General features: G+C 42.2%; 1 long non-coding RNA gene across 1 annotated transcript; it reads left to right on the forward strand.

Annotated features, from left to right (window-relative positions):
- Window positions 1-2,037: 2,037 nt before the first annotated feature.
- On the forward strand, window positions 2,038-5,805 carry LOC114606893 (uncharacterized). The gene is made up of 3 exons (XR_003708993.2): window positions 2,038-2,144; window positions 5,098-5,155; window positions 5,706-5,805. It is a non-coding gene; the product is annotated as an uncharacterized LOC114606893 (long non-coding RNA).
- The last annotated feature ends 9,406 nt before the right edge of the window (window positions 5,806-15,211 follow it).

The raw sequence follows: 15,211 nt of genomic DNA on the forward strand, positions 1-15,211 counted from the left end.
GTAAGCCGAGCTACTTTGAAGCTAGGTTATGTGGCTGGGATAGATTAGGGCTTTGCGGTATCTGGTCTTTGCATGACTACATGGTGGAAAAGACACAAACAGCAGGCAAAACCAGAAGAAAGAAACTCTTCAACTGCCCTTGAGATGCAAAGCATCCAAATGGTAGGAGCAGGCATAGCTTGCTTATGTGGCAGGCAGGATGGTGATAGTGCTCATCTGATCTCCCAGCAGTGGACTTCCAGCTGTTTACCCTAGTAGTGGGTGGGGTGAAGCAGCAGGGAGGCCAATGCTATGTAAACACACCAGCAAGAGCGCTGTCCTGGTTTTGCCAGTGTGTTTGCCAAACTCCCTATAGCCTCATTTCTCCGGCTTTCCTTTCTGGTAAGTATCAGTGACTCAACCGTCAGGAGGTCAATGGAGTGCTACCATCCCACCATGCCATCTGCTATTGGCAGCAATACTGTGCAAACCTGGGAGCATGCTCAATGGATCCTAACTTCTAAGTAAGCTTGGATAGGTGAGATGGTATATCACGTGTTAAATAGTGGGTAGACATAGCAGACGACGCAGCGATTTCTCCAAAGCAGCTCTTTATTTGTAAGCTGGAACAGAACTGAACAGCAAACAGCTCAGCTGGCCTGCTTTTATAGGCAGCCGGTCATCAACATTGTAGCAACAACAACCCAGGGTTTCCCGCCTAAAGTACCGTAACTGATGTGGACCTGAGTGAAAACTATATACACAATACTCCTGGTGGCTAGGGTGAGAACTTCAATACATAACATCACGAATCTTCTTTCTTTCTTTCTTTCTTTCTTTCTTTCTTTCTTTCTTTCTTTCTTTCTTTCTTTCTTTCTTTCTTTCTTTCTTGTGTTTCAAATTAAAGTTTTACAATCACATACCCAACATACAACATAGAAACAAGATTCCAAAGAATCTCCCGGACTTCCCTTTGTGGGTCCTATTGTTAATCATTTCCTCCTGCATCTTTTATGATAATCCAAATCTTTTACATATCCATTATGCCCACAATTCACCATTAAACTACAAGTGTTATTCCAATCCTACTAAAAATTTTAGCTGTTTACAATGGTTTTTGAGATAAATTTTCCTCATTCCTTAAATTTTGGACTTCCTGATTTCTGATTCTTCTGGCCATTTTAGCCATTTCGGCATAATCCATCAATTTAATCTGCCATTCTTCTCTGGTAGGGACTTTATCTTCTTTCCATCTCTGGGCCAATAACATCCACGCAGCTGTGGTAATATACATAAATAGTGTTTTCTGCTCCCTTGGGATTTCGGCACCTAGAATTCCTAAAAGAAAGACTTCTGGGTTTTTTTTAGAAAAAGTTACTTTCAACATTTTTTTCAACTCATATATCATTTCCCAAAATTATTTTACTACCTTACATTTCACAGATCTTGTTTCTACTTTGGCTCAAGCCAAGGACACATGCAAACTGTTCTAAAATGATGGAACAGAAGACAGGAGTGTAGAGCAAAGTTTATCTGACACTGTGTAATTCTGACTGCAACCAATCTCAACATGGCTGCTGTTCAAGGCCTCTCATTTCTGGTGGTGTTTTCCAAAACTGCTGCCCCGCCCCACTGCACTCACTCATGGAACACTTGGTTCCCACTTGCCATTACATTTCGGCATCTAAAGAAAATATTTCTCTTCAGAATCAAGAAAGTCTCTTCCAGCTTTGTGGTCAAGGTCTTTTTGGAAACACATGGAGACAGTTTTGGTTTTCTCCTCTGTTTGTTTAAAAGGTTTTATGTAAGTGAGCCAGGTCTTTAATTTGAGGCCACACAGCTTCTATAACATCACTCTATTCACATGTAACTCTGGGGCTGGAGTTCAGTAGAGGAGGTTTTGCTTCAGGCGGCAGATTCTGGAGGCAGCAGAGAGCTGTAGCAACAAGAAGTTGGAAGGAGAGAGCTGTGTAGGTCATATGTCCTGCCCCCCTACGCTAGCCTGCTGTCCTCAGGTGCAGAGGAAGAAACTATTCTATGCCCAGTGTTAGAGTAAGATTCAACTGCCAGTCTAGTCAGTTTTTGTACATGGTTGGAGGGAGGCGCCATCTTTCACTTGCACTCTGGAAGCAAAATGCCTTGAGTGATTCTCTAGCAACTCTCAGGTATGAAGTTCAGCATTTGCTCTTGTTGTGCTTTTTTTTTTTTTTTACCTCAGAAAGAGTGAATAGTGTGCTTCAGGGCTGCAGCAGTTGTTTTTTTTTTACCTCAGAAAGAGTGAATAGTGTGCTTCTGGGCTGCAGCAGTTTTTTTACCTCAGAAAGAGTGAACAGTGTGCTACAGAGCTGCAGCATAATTGTTTCCTAGAATGCTGTTTGAGAGGGAAGAGGTTTGGTAGCTGACATCACTTTTCTGGGGAGTGAGGGTTAATAAAAGAAACCTGCCTCTGCCATAGCAAATGTCTGTTTTCTCTGAACCATCATAAAAAGTTCTTTTGGGGGGGAGGGTGACAGCGCTTCAGAAATTGTGCCCCCTGTTTCTCAGTGGACTGAAACAACCTGCTCCAAATTCATTTTTTTTTAAATAAATGTTTATTATAGTTTAAAATACAAATAAAATATAGTACAGAATAAAACAAATGTCATAACATATTTTCATATCTTCCTTGGACTTCCTCACGTCTCCCGCTCCCACCTTCATCATTATAGGCTTTTGCCAGCAATTCATCATCTTATTTGCATTCTTATAACCCATCTATTTATTTATAATGTAATAGTTAATAAAATTTATATTCTCTCAATCTCACTTGTCATCCCATATAATCTAATTTAGTGGTGCTCAGTTGTTTATAATCTAGCATCCTGCTTAACGTTCAATCAAATTACAATATTTTTCTAGATAAATCTTGAAACCTGCTCCAAATTCATTCCAAATATTTGTTTCAGTCACGTTCAAGACAATGCTATGCAGTTAGTGTATTAAAATCTGCTACCTGGAACAGCCGAGAGAGCCAGTTTGTAAATTCACCATTTTGTGATTATTATTGAGAAGAAGCCCATGCCACTCACCCGCCAGAACTGTAAAGTTCAGTGTGCCAATGAAGAAACCAAGCGGGTTTGCATCTGTTTCTGCCCAGTGTAAACATCCCTTTGCCTCGAGACTTTATCTCCCTCTTATATTACACATTTTAACATAATGACTAAATTTGCCACTTTTTTGACATTCTTTCACATTTGCAGCAGGACAGGCATTTATGGTTTTGGCTGATGCCAGTTTTATAGAAGGCATGGAAACCTTTTTATGCCTGTACTTTTTGACAGTGCTAAATCTAAGGCTGGCAATCTTTTAGCTGTTATAAAATGCATTTTCATTGTAGGGAATTCATTTGTTTCTCTACTGCTGCCAGACTTTCTCAGTTGCTTTGTAACCACATCCTCCCCCCGCATATATATTCTGTGTGCACTCCAGAGTGAAATCTGCCTCCCTCAGTAATCTGGCTCTGAGTCTGCTTGACTTGATGCCACACATTATGCCAGAGTAGTCAATATGGTGCTGCCCAGATGTTGTTGAACTACGACGACCATCATTTAAAAGATTGAGTTCATTATCTGAGGCCCTTCTTCATGTGCCTCCTCCCCATGAGGTCCGCGGGGCGCCGCCGCAGCGACACAAGAACGGGCCTTTTCTGTAGTGGCTCCCATTTGTGGAATGCTCTCCCCACAGAGGTTCACTTGCCTCCTTCATTGTATATTTTTAGGCGCCCGGTGAAAATGTTCCTCTTCAGCCAGGCCTTTGGTTGATTAATATTCTACAGTCTTTTAAATGTGTCTGTGGGAAGAAGGGGGGAATTGCTTTGCTGTTTTTGTTTTAATTATTTACTTGTGTTTTTATCTTGTATTTTATTCTGTGAACTGCCCTGATATACTGTGGTAATTGCCTGGGTGAGGGGCCATTGGGAGACAACAAAGGAAGGCTGATGGGCTATTAAGAAAACAAAGGAAAGGGGGCTCTGTGCTGGATAACAAATGGGTGGGGCTCCTTCTCCAGCTCTTAGATAGGTAGAAGGGCAAAGCTGGAGTTGAGGGCAGAGATTGCTGTGATATGACTTGGAGGAAAAATGCTGGAGGTTGGGAAGGCAGAGAGAGTGAGCGAGAGGCTACTTTCTGCTTGAATCCAAGGCTGTGGCTATGGGAGAAGCAGGACCTTCTTGGGGTGTTAATGTTGTGAACTCCTCCATCACAGGCTCAGGTTGTATATACATGTTAATAAACCATAAAGACACCATAGTCTCCACTGTGCTTCATTTTCAAAAGGAAACACTAACCCTAGGTAAGTGCCTCAAACCCCTGGAATCTTGCACTGCTCAGAGATTGCAGTGGCATGGAACAGTACGTTGAATCGTGTAAATGGGGAGATGGGTGTTGCATTATTTTTGTAGATGGTATAGCAGTGTGGTACAGTGTGCAACTTCCGTTTTAATTCAACTTCCATTTCCACCTCCTTGTGGAAGAGAAATATTCCATTCGTGCTAGTCGTGATGGCTATATATTATCTCCAGTATCAGAAATTTTATGCTTCTGACTATCAATTGATGCAAAACAAGAATTGGACAGTACTTTTGCTTGTGGATCTCCTGCAGGCATCTGGTTGGCCTCTGTGGGAACATAATGTAGGACTAGATGGGCCTTTGATCTGATCCAGCAGGACTCTTTTATGTTCTGTCACTTAACTTTTGTGATCAAAAGGGTGCTAGCACGGAAAGAACTCCAAAAAACGGTGAATGAATTGCTCAGCTCATATATCTTTGATGCATGTGAAAATAAAACACCAACTTATTCTATTAGCTATTTTGTCAAAGGGTGAGATCACAAAAGGAGCTTGCATTTCACTAACCTGCCAGTGTTGGGAAATACTATGTAAAATAGATAGGCAAAGTGTGTCATTAATAATGCTGTATTATCATGCCCATCTGTCTTTAGTTTTGGAACCAAAGTGCTGTGTTACAGCAGCTGCTTCCCATTTTTCTCTAATAATTACTGTGATTAGATGATTTAATGTGGTACTGCATTTAACATTCCTGGTAGTAACACTGACTCTGATATCTGCTTATAAATATAGAATACTGAAGAGCAGAATAAGAAAGCATAGAACAAAGGATCTATAAACTCACATTAACGTAAGTCTGGTTATGATAAAGAGGTGCACTTTTCCTGAATGTATATCTCCTTCCAATATGTAGTTTATCTTCAACTAAGATACTGGGTAGTCTTTATTGCAGAAAGCTGCAAAGCTTTCAAATTGCAGACTGGTGTGGTTCCAGATGGGCATTTGTTGTGGGATTGGTGCTGTTCATCAAAATGCCAGCCCAGGGAAAAACTGATAAGTTAAAAAACAAACAAAAGCAAAGCCTGTTGCTAGTGAACCGTTTGTAATATCTCAAGTCAACAACATGTTTACAATTATTATGCTCTTGTCTAGAAGCACCCCGTGTTGGCAAAAGCATCAGATTTAAGACAATTGTTTAATTAAGACAATTGCTAAGGCTGGAGCACATGTCATGTTAATTCTTGATGACTGCAATAAGTCCATAAGTCAATTCAAGCAACATTTCCAAATGGCTCTGAGTTGAAAGGCAGGACTATAGAGAAGGATCAACGTAGATAATACTGAGCCAATGATTTGACACTGAACACAACCAATTAACCACGTCTTCTGTTCCATTCTAGGCCAAGTATCAGTCAGGTTCCATTGTGCGAAATTTTCTTTTGGAGTACACTGGAAATCGCTGCTGCTTCCAATTCAGAAAACAGCTGTTACATATGACAAATGTAACGTTCTGAACTTTTGATATGGAAAATAAAGTTGCAGGATATGGTGCAGGCAGGACAACCATCCAGCCTGTTTTACCCAGATCTGGCCAGAATAGCAAGAGTTGATTTCGCATGCCTTTGGAATGCTGCCAGACTGTTCAATGATATTCATGAATCATCTGTCTCACTAGCTGTCTGTTTCACTGTGCAAAGCTGAAATTAATTAGATAAAAGATGAATGTTTTAAAAGAAATTAACTGATTGTATCACACCCTTAATATATCCAATCACTCAATTTCAAATATCTTTTTATAGTATTTTCATACCACTCTTCTTGGAAAACTACTGGGGCTGCAGTGCCTTTATGCCATTTAGTGCTTAACAGCTCTAGGGTTCAGCTGGATCAGACACACACACCATCCTCTGTCTTCTATCCAGGCAACCAATAAGTATTATCAGAGTTCAAGCCAGGGCCAGCCCAATACATTTTGGCACCTTAGGCAAACCACAAAATGGCACCTCCCTCCCTGCTAGGGAAGAAGGGGTGAGTGTAGATAGTCAGAAACATCAGGAACAAATGGGGAATAAAAATCTACATTGGGTCTGCCACCCCTGTGGATCCTGCTGCCAGAGGCTGTCACCTCACCTTGCCTCTTGGGTGGGATGGCCCCAAGTAAAGGACACATTCTAGCTAGGCAAACACACTCATTGAGGTTATAAAGTAAGGCTATTGGGGGGTGACCTGGGGAGAGTCCCAAGGGACCACACTTAGCCCCTGGCCCCGAGGTCTCGCAATCCTGGGGGAAGTTTGCCCATAGCTACTCTGTTAAGAGCCTCACTCTCTCTCCCATGTTCATATCTTTATCTGTAAAATAGCAATAAAATTCACTTACCTTGCAGGGCAGGTGCGGAATGATAGAGATAAGATCATAAGGCATTTCACACATCGGAAGTCCTATAAAGAAATATATATAATGAAGTGCCACTGGGGATGGACAACAACCAGGGGAGGAAATTACAGCCCCAGTGAAAAGTTTATTTACATTTTTTTCTGTTTAATCAAGTACAGATCTCATATTATGCATGCTCAGGACTCCTTTGGGAGCAGTTCCAGCTAAGGTTCATTGGAAAGGGGGGGGGTGTATTGTAGCAAAAGATAATATAATCAGGCTTAGACTCACTGAAGGAGAACTGTAAAAGTTTGGAGAAATGGCAAGCCGTAAGTCAGGGCAGCTGGCTTCATAAAAAGCAGCAGCTATTCATCCACCCTTGCCCTAAGAAGCAACTGAGTTATTTCAGTATGACCCGTAAAATAAATACAAATGTACCAGACACACAGTATTATTCCTAATTTAAAAATGGCACAATGCATAAATAAAAAGTAGCTATTTCAGACTGGGCTTTCTCCTACCCCCACTTTCCTTCCTTTAAAAAAAAGAAAATCTCTTGTTGGTTTAACCATACTCTAGAATTATTGGACAGGAGAAATTGGAAAGAATGTTCTGGATCTATGTCTGATTAGTTAAAATAGAAGACTGGGTCACATAGACATACTCTTGGGATCCCAAAACGTTGCTGCCAAAAGCAGCTTTTTCCTGGTGTTCCAGCCCAAGATAGGGCTGGGGAAACCAGCTTTCCAAATGAGCAGCAATGCTTTGTTGGCACAGTTGTTCCTCTGCTTGAAATAAAGAAAAATACTTATGCCATGTAGATAATCCCATAATTATGGTACCATTTACAGTATGAGTTACATTCTTTGACCCTTGTGCAAATTCTGTTGGAGGAATGTTAAATGTTGGCAATCAAACTCAGTGTTGCCACGTTCCAAAAGCTTATTGGCAACTGCAGCAATTTTCTCTTCCTGCTATGTATATATGAGTGTAAATTGCATTTGAACTCCACAATAAACCATGGTTCATTATAATGGAAATAAACCTAGGTAAGCCTAGGTCTTTCATCCTCCGCACTCTTCCTACCTGCAATGTGGTCACACGGACTTTGGAATCTTTCACTTCTGCTTTTGATTAACTGTACCCTGTTGCCTTGTCTGAACCTGACAAGCTGTGGTTAATCATAACTATGGTTTGTTTGAAACAAACCTGCTTCAAGATTACACGAGTAAGGCTTGAATTCCTAGCTGCCTTGATGAATATTTGTGACCAAGAAATATCCGTGCAGTTCATCCCTAGATTATTCTTAGGTTGACTCTGCTTAATTTGGCATTCTCAAGGATCAGTAGCTATAAACATTATCATGGGAACATTTTATTTACATTGTGTAAAAATGTGACCTCAGAATCACTGCAACCACCAGCCTTACTGATTTGAAATGGCATTTCCCTGACAACAGTTTTCATGATAACCACTTGTTCAAAGTGCAGCCAAATGACGATGTCAGCATTCAACTATGTCCAATGCAGTAATGGAAAACTAACAATATAGGGGCTATATCTGTACTTATGAGAATGAGTCAGCATAAGCATCACCTTAGTGAAGAGTTTCTCAAACAGTGGGGCAGGACCCACCAGTGGGCCTTGGGCCACTTTCAGTACCACAGCCTGTGCTGTCCCCTAGTCATACTATAGGATAGGCCAATGCCAATGGCGTATTTAGTTAAGGTGGCCTTTATTACCAGCTACCAAGTTGAGAGCAACTGAAGTTGGAGGAGGCGGCGGCGGCCATTCAGAGCAGAGAGCAAGATGGCTGAACAGTTGGCCTGGAATTTACAGTTGTGATTAGAATTTACAGTTGTGGCGCCTGCCCTGTGGAACACCCTCCCATCAGATGTCAAGGTAATAAACAACTATTTAACTTTTAGAAGACCTCTGAAGGCAGCCCTGTTTAGGGAAGTTTTTAATGTTTTGTTTTGTTTTGTTTTAAATATTTTGTTGGAAGCCGCCCAGAGTGGCTGGGGAAACCCAGCCAGATGGGTGGGGTATTAATAATAATAATAATATAATAATAATAATAATAACAACAACTACTAAAGCATATGCTACATTGTGCCCTGCATAATGGTTAAGACAGTCTTGACATCTGTTCCTTCCTCCTAATAAGGAAGGGAAAACTCCTAGCAAGCAGGAGAGGACTACACCCATCCTTAGTTCTCTCTAAAATATAATTTGTAACATAATGCGTACAATAGTTATTATACTTAGCAATGTGCAGACAGACATTGTTGCTGTCTGCCTTTAATTAGGGAATTTGTTTCCCCCTGAAGACTCACCAAAGCCTGAGTTTGAACATCTTCTGGAAATGATGTAAGGCATCATTCAGTCTGGTTTTCACTTTCTAGAGATAGGGAGTGTGCTATTGTGATTTTTATGACTGACATATTGTTACCCACCGAAATATTTGGGATGGGGTGGTATAACAGGTTGTAAATAAAATAAATGAATCATATAAAACATTAGTTCTCATATATCTATTTCAACTGACTGTTCTTTTAAAGCCAACAGTTAAAATGTTCCTGGCTCCCATCCATTGTGGGAGGGTCCCTAGCAGAGCTCTTCTGGGCTAAGCATATTCCAGAAAATTCTCACAGATACTGTTTTGAGGCATGTGAGAATTTGTTTGTTGCTATCTGTTTATTCCTTGGTAATTGTTAAAGGGGCGTTTATCTCGTGTTCTCACCCATGTCCTTTCCTAAAATGAAAACAATCCACTTTCATTCTCCATCAATACAATTCTGTACATTTTGCACTAGTTAATATGTGAATGCTCAGCTGCAGCTTATTACACTTTTCCTTTTCCTTGGCACACAATTCTCTTTACAGTTCTTGTAGCTACAGCCGTCTCCAATTTTTCCTTCCATGCATATAATCTGAGGCTGGTTGCCATGGACCTGCATCTCAGGCCAAGCTTTGTTCTGGGAAGAAGCCACACCCTAAAATCTCTTCCTAAAACCGATTTTAGGACATTTACTTACCATTTGCTTCCCATGCGGATTGTTTCCCCCACTTATACAGTCATTAGGGTTGCAAGTTTTACTCATTTGAATCCTGTTTACTCAGCAGTAAATTAAATGCAGCTTATTCAAAAAGAAAAAGGGAAAGTATGCACAGGACTGCAGGATGTCAAGGACTGGCAGGGCTCTGACAAGTGTGTGACAGGTTAGGGGGCTGGAGGCTGACCCAGGAGAGGGGCCAGTGCCACTTCAGAGGCAGGAGCCAGGGGGAAAGGGAAGGGTCTGAGCAATCAGAGACAAAGGTGGGGACACAGAATGTGTCAGAAGCAGACGAAAAGTCTATTCAGGCAAGGGGTGGGCTGGTCGAATCCCCGCCATACCCAGCCCACTGTCTCCTAGAACCAGGAGGGGCTTCATGCAGGAAAAGTCTCATTGGACCGGGGGGGGGGGCCCAGGGCGTGTGGGGAGGCTGCACCCAACTGCCTCGCAAGGCACAAACCTGGAAAAGTTAACGCCAGCTACGTAGATTCTAGAAGCATGTGCGCATTTGTATCCTTAGGAGCTGCTCTAAGTGTGTACTTTCATCAATAAAGAACTACTGTAACTGTTGGCCATTTGCCTTGCTTAGCTGGGTGTGCACAGGACAGAGCCTTTCTCAGCTAAACTTTTAAATGCAGATTTGGTCCTGATACAACATAGTGGCTTTGAGGGTGTGGAATCTGTCAGACAACTAAGAACATAATAATTTTCCTGGTATGTATGTATATGTATGTATGCATGCCTGTATGTATATTTGTTTGTTTATTTCCCACCCATTACCACAAGGGCCCAAGGCAGGTTACAACAATTTTAAAATCCAATATAAAAATAGTTAAAACAATCAAGACAATAAGGTGGGTTCTAAAATATAGACTCAGGTGTCAAAGGCACTTGATATAAAGGTGCATCTTCAGCATATAATGAGAGCTACTCAATGAAGGGGCCTGTTGTAAGTTCTATAGATCTGTCATGGAGAGGTTGGTGAGATGATAAGGAGGAATGGAAAGAGTTTGAAGAATTGGAAGAGACTGGCCCAGGGAGAGAACCTGGGACTCCAAGAGGAGTCTGACTTCAGACCCTGCAAGGATCCCAGAAAACCAGAACATTCCTTTTCTCCCATGAGAGCGCAGCAGCCATTTTGGGTGCTGTGTTCTTGAACAATTGTATGCAGAGAACTTGCCCTGGAATAAGCACATTTGGGGGGCTATGGTCTCAAATGGTACCCAAAAACATGAGTTTTCAGGCACCATGAGACCACAGCCCCCCTCAAGTGTTTTATTTAGGTCTGCATGCAGTTTTGGGAACTGGGAGAGCACGGCCCCGAAAAAGCATGTATTTTGGCCTCCGTGATCTCATACGTGTCACGCGACTTATGCAGGAACACAGACGGGAAGATGTGCATCCTGGTTTGGGGACTCAACATGTTGGAGGATATGTGACTTGGGGAGAGTCACAGAGGATTGGGAGAGTTCAGGAAGTGCCTACTGGCTTGCCAGAGGACAGACCCACTTGTATGATATTGAACAACTGGGGAAGTGGCTCTGGCACCTTTCCCTATCAATGAAGAGCCTCCCTCTTCATGGAGGCACCTGGGGATAGGTCTGGCTATGAGCTGGCCAAGTCATCTCTGCCTCCATCTGAAAGGATGTAGAGATGACAGTGCCTGTGTGAGTAGACCATGCATGCCCAACCACTATGGAGGAGTTCCCATTTGCTTGACTAGTCTTGAGGCTCATGAGTCAATCATGCCAAAAAGCTGTGCTTGCTCCACTCTTCGAAGGGAGAGTGCAGGGGGCCTGTCAAGTGGAACTACCAAGGACCCCCCCCCCACCAATCTAAACACACGAGTGTCTGAAGGGAATGAGACTTTTTTCAGATAATTAGGGCCCAAGTCATATGCAAGAACCATGAATTGGGCCCCCAAACAAACAAGCAACCAATGCAGCTGTTTCAAAACAGGATTTTGTGAGTTCTAAATGGAACCCCTGCCAGTAATTTGGCTGCTGCATTCTGGCAAAATCTTCTTGAGTCATCACACATCCTTTTTCAGACTGACTGAGTGCAGAAATAGGATATAGATGTTCCTCAAAAATCCAGATGGCATAGCTGCGAGCAATACAGACAGTGTCTTTCAAGTGGTCAATAGGTGACAGATGTCAGACAATATTATAGATTTCTCAAGGGAACATCTTTTTTTCTTTTTCCTTTTAAAATGATGCCAGGAATAATACCCTTCCCTTGCTGGAAAATGGTGATGGCACAAGATATAAACATTTATACTAAAAAGGTATGGGAATCCAGATATTTATAGGGAGAGGATATAAAGAAGCAGACTTTCTCTCCCAGCACCCTGACTTTTGAAATTCAGTGTGAACAAAGCTTATATTTTAATTTTTCCATTACTCTATTGATCAGTCTTTTAGGAAAACTTCTATTATTTTATTGATCAGTCTTTTAGGAAAACTTCTCAGGACTATTGGCATGATACCTATAGGTGCACATGAAATCACAAAACCCCCCAAAACCTTTTAGGATTGATAGGTGTATGCATTCTACTCCTTTTCTATAATGTAATCTGTCTCTTCCTGCTGTACTGTGGATATGCTGTGGATATGCTGATGACATTAAGTCAGTGTGGTGTAGTGGTTAGGAGCTGCAGACTCATAATCTGGTGAACTGGGTTTGATTCCCTGCTCCTCCACATGCAGCTGCTGGGTGACCTTGAGCTAGTCACACTTCTCTGAAGTCTCTCAGCCCCACCCACCTCACAGGCTGTCTGTTGTGTGGGATGAAGGGAAAGGAGTTTGTTAGCTGCTTTGAGACTCCTTAGGGTAGTGATAAAGTAGGATATCAAATCTTCTTCTTCTCTGGAGAGAGGGTCAGTGGATGCTGGGGGTAAGGGGGACTGAGGTTTTTGAGTTCTCTGAATACTGTATGGTGATAGTACATATATTTTTTGTTTTCTGAATCTCTCTCTCTCTATATATATATGTGTGTGTGTGTGTGTGTGTGTGTGTGTGTGTGTGTGTGTGTGTGGAGAAGCAAAACACTATCAACAACTCTTCTCCCAACTCTTCATGCCCATGCCAGCCAACCTCCAAACTCTTTTTTTAAACCAAAAATTTCAAATAATTAAAAAATAGGTTAGGGAGATAGTGAAAGCAGAAGTTATTTTGCGGGGTATAGTACGTGCACAGAAGATTCCTGTTTGACACCTGTCACGTCCAAATAATCTGACTCAGTATAAGACAACTTCCTATAGCCCTATGTGCCTAAGTAGGGTCAGCTGACACTAGTAAAAGGTGCTCTGAGGCCACCTGGAGCTCAGTCACCAATGCTGGGCCTAGAAGCACCCCTACATTTCAAGCCTACTCCTTTAACGGGGAATAAAACAACTTTCAAAGCAAGTCGAACACCACCTAACTGGGCAGAGAAACCACTTATAAATTGTACTTCTGTCTATGATTGGCCCTCATCCAGTCCATTAGTTTCACTAAATACTTCCTTCATAGTTCCCCTACCACAGAGTGTTGCCTCTTTGGCCACCAGCTCCATACAGTAGCTACTCATTTTGGTTTAGATGTGGCAAGTCGGGAAATGTTGTCATGCTTCCCTTAAAAACCCTTTTCTTATAGGCCTGCATTTGTCAAACGTATAAAATAGCAAATCTGCCATGGTCTAATTATAGTAGCTTGTAGCATTTGCCAATGGTTTGCTCAGTCTTCCCCATTCGGTAAGCTAGGAAATAACTCTTGTAACCATGGGTTTCTTCCCAATGGAAAACATTGCTTTTCTTCTGGAAACTATTATTGCTGTGAGGAGAGTGCCAGTAAGATTCCATGGCCTTTATCCTAAAGTCCGGGGCTTAATTTGAGTGAGGGCTCACCAAGGTTCATTCTCAGCCTCCCTTTGAAATGCTGAGTCCCAGGCGACAACATAAAAAGTATCGGCTTTGAGCTTCCGTTTATGCAGTGGTGCCACCAGGGAAGAAGCCCAGAGTCCCACTTGGTGAAATGAGTCAGAGGTCTTCAAGCAGGGCTGGCTTATCACACTATGAAAGAATACACACCCTACCATCTAAAGTAGGAGAGAGGCAACGCCAGGCCAGAACATGACGTTTTGCTGGTGAACATAAAGAAGGTGCCCCGTACAGTCAAATGCAGACAGTTCAACACTTTCTCCCAAAACACAGTGAGAATAGGACACTGTAAGAATATATGTTTCAAATAGGCATTAGCCTTTATTACATCTTCAACGACTAGCTGTGTTAGACAGTCCTTTTATATACAAACGGAATGGAGTCCAATAGATTCTAAATATTATTTCAAATGTGATTCATGGTCTTGTGATAAGTTGCCTAGGTAGAGTCCTTTGGGTCAAACAGAAGGGCCTGGGGGCACATTTGGTCCCTGGGCTTGAGATTTCTCACTCCTGCTATTTATTGACAGTGTCCACAAATCTATCAATAGCTGTTAGCCATAATAGTAAAATAGGACCTTCCTGTTCAGAGGCAGCAAACCTCTGCACGCTACTCAGGTCCCAGCAAATCAGAAGGGTTTTTGTCTTCCTACCCTAGTTTTTGGACCCAGAAGTATTTGGCTGGCTAATGTTGGAAACAGCATTCTGAAGGAAGTAGCTGAATCCTTGATCCAATCTTGTGGGGCTCGTTTTATGTCCCCGTATACTCAGAGTAAAACCAAGCATGCAACACTTTCAGAGGTTTCGTCACAAGAAATTCAGCAGCTGCAAAGGCTTCAGATTACAAAATTCCACAATCACCCTAAAGCTTCAGGGCTAATGTCTGGGAGGATCTCTTAATTCCTTGCTATGTATGTAATTCTCCCTTTTATCTAGTATACAATTATGGGTCTTCCTGCGGAAAAAGAGAATCATCCACTCTTCAGCACAACCCTACTGTGGAGCTGTGAAGTTACAGCACCAATGAGATTAGATGCCAGAAGAAGACGAAAACGTTCTCAAAGCATTTCTACACATACATGCAGGCAAAATTAATTAAGGGTTTAATTTTTATTGTATCATTCCACGCTCCCCTTCATTCCAACACTTTTGACTTCTACTAGCCTTTGGCTTGTGGAGAACCATGTGGAAATGGTGGAAAGAGGAATACATTTGGCAAGCCTCAAAAATGACCATGGCTCCTAGGAGCTTCCCTCCCTGAGCCAAGGGAGGTCAACAAGGGATCAATATCAGCTTCAAGGTGGAGCTGATTTTCACCAGGACTGCAGCACAAAGGGAAAGGCCTTTTCCATTTTATTGAAATAGTTTATTTTTTAATTAAGTGGCATATAAGGTAAAGGTAAAGGTACCCCTGCCCGTAAGGGCCAGTCTTGACAGACTCTAGGGTTGTGCGCCCATCTCACTCAAGAGGCTGGGGGCCAGCGCTGTCCGGAGACACTTCCGGGTCACGTGGCCAGCGTGACAAAGCCGCATCTGGCGAGCCAGCGCAGCACACGGAA

Source organism: Podarcis muralis, chromosome 11 (genome assembly GCF_964188315.1).
Source record: "Podarcis muralis chromosome 11, rPodMur119.hap1.1, whole genome shotgun sequence".
NCBI lineage: Eukaryota > Metazoa > Chordata > Lepidosauria > Squamata > Lacertidae > Podarcis > Podarcis muralis.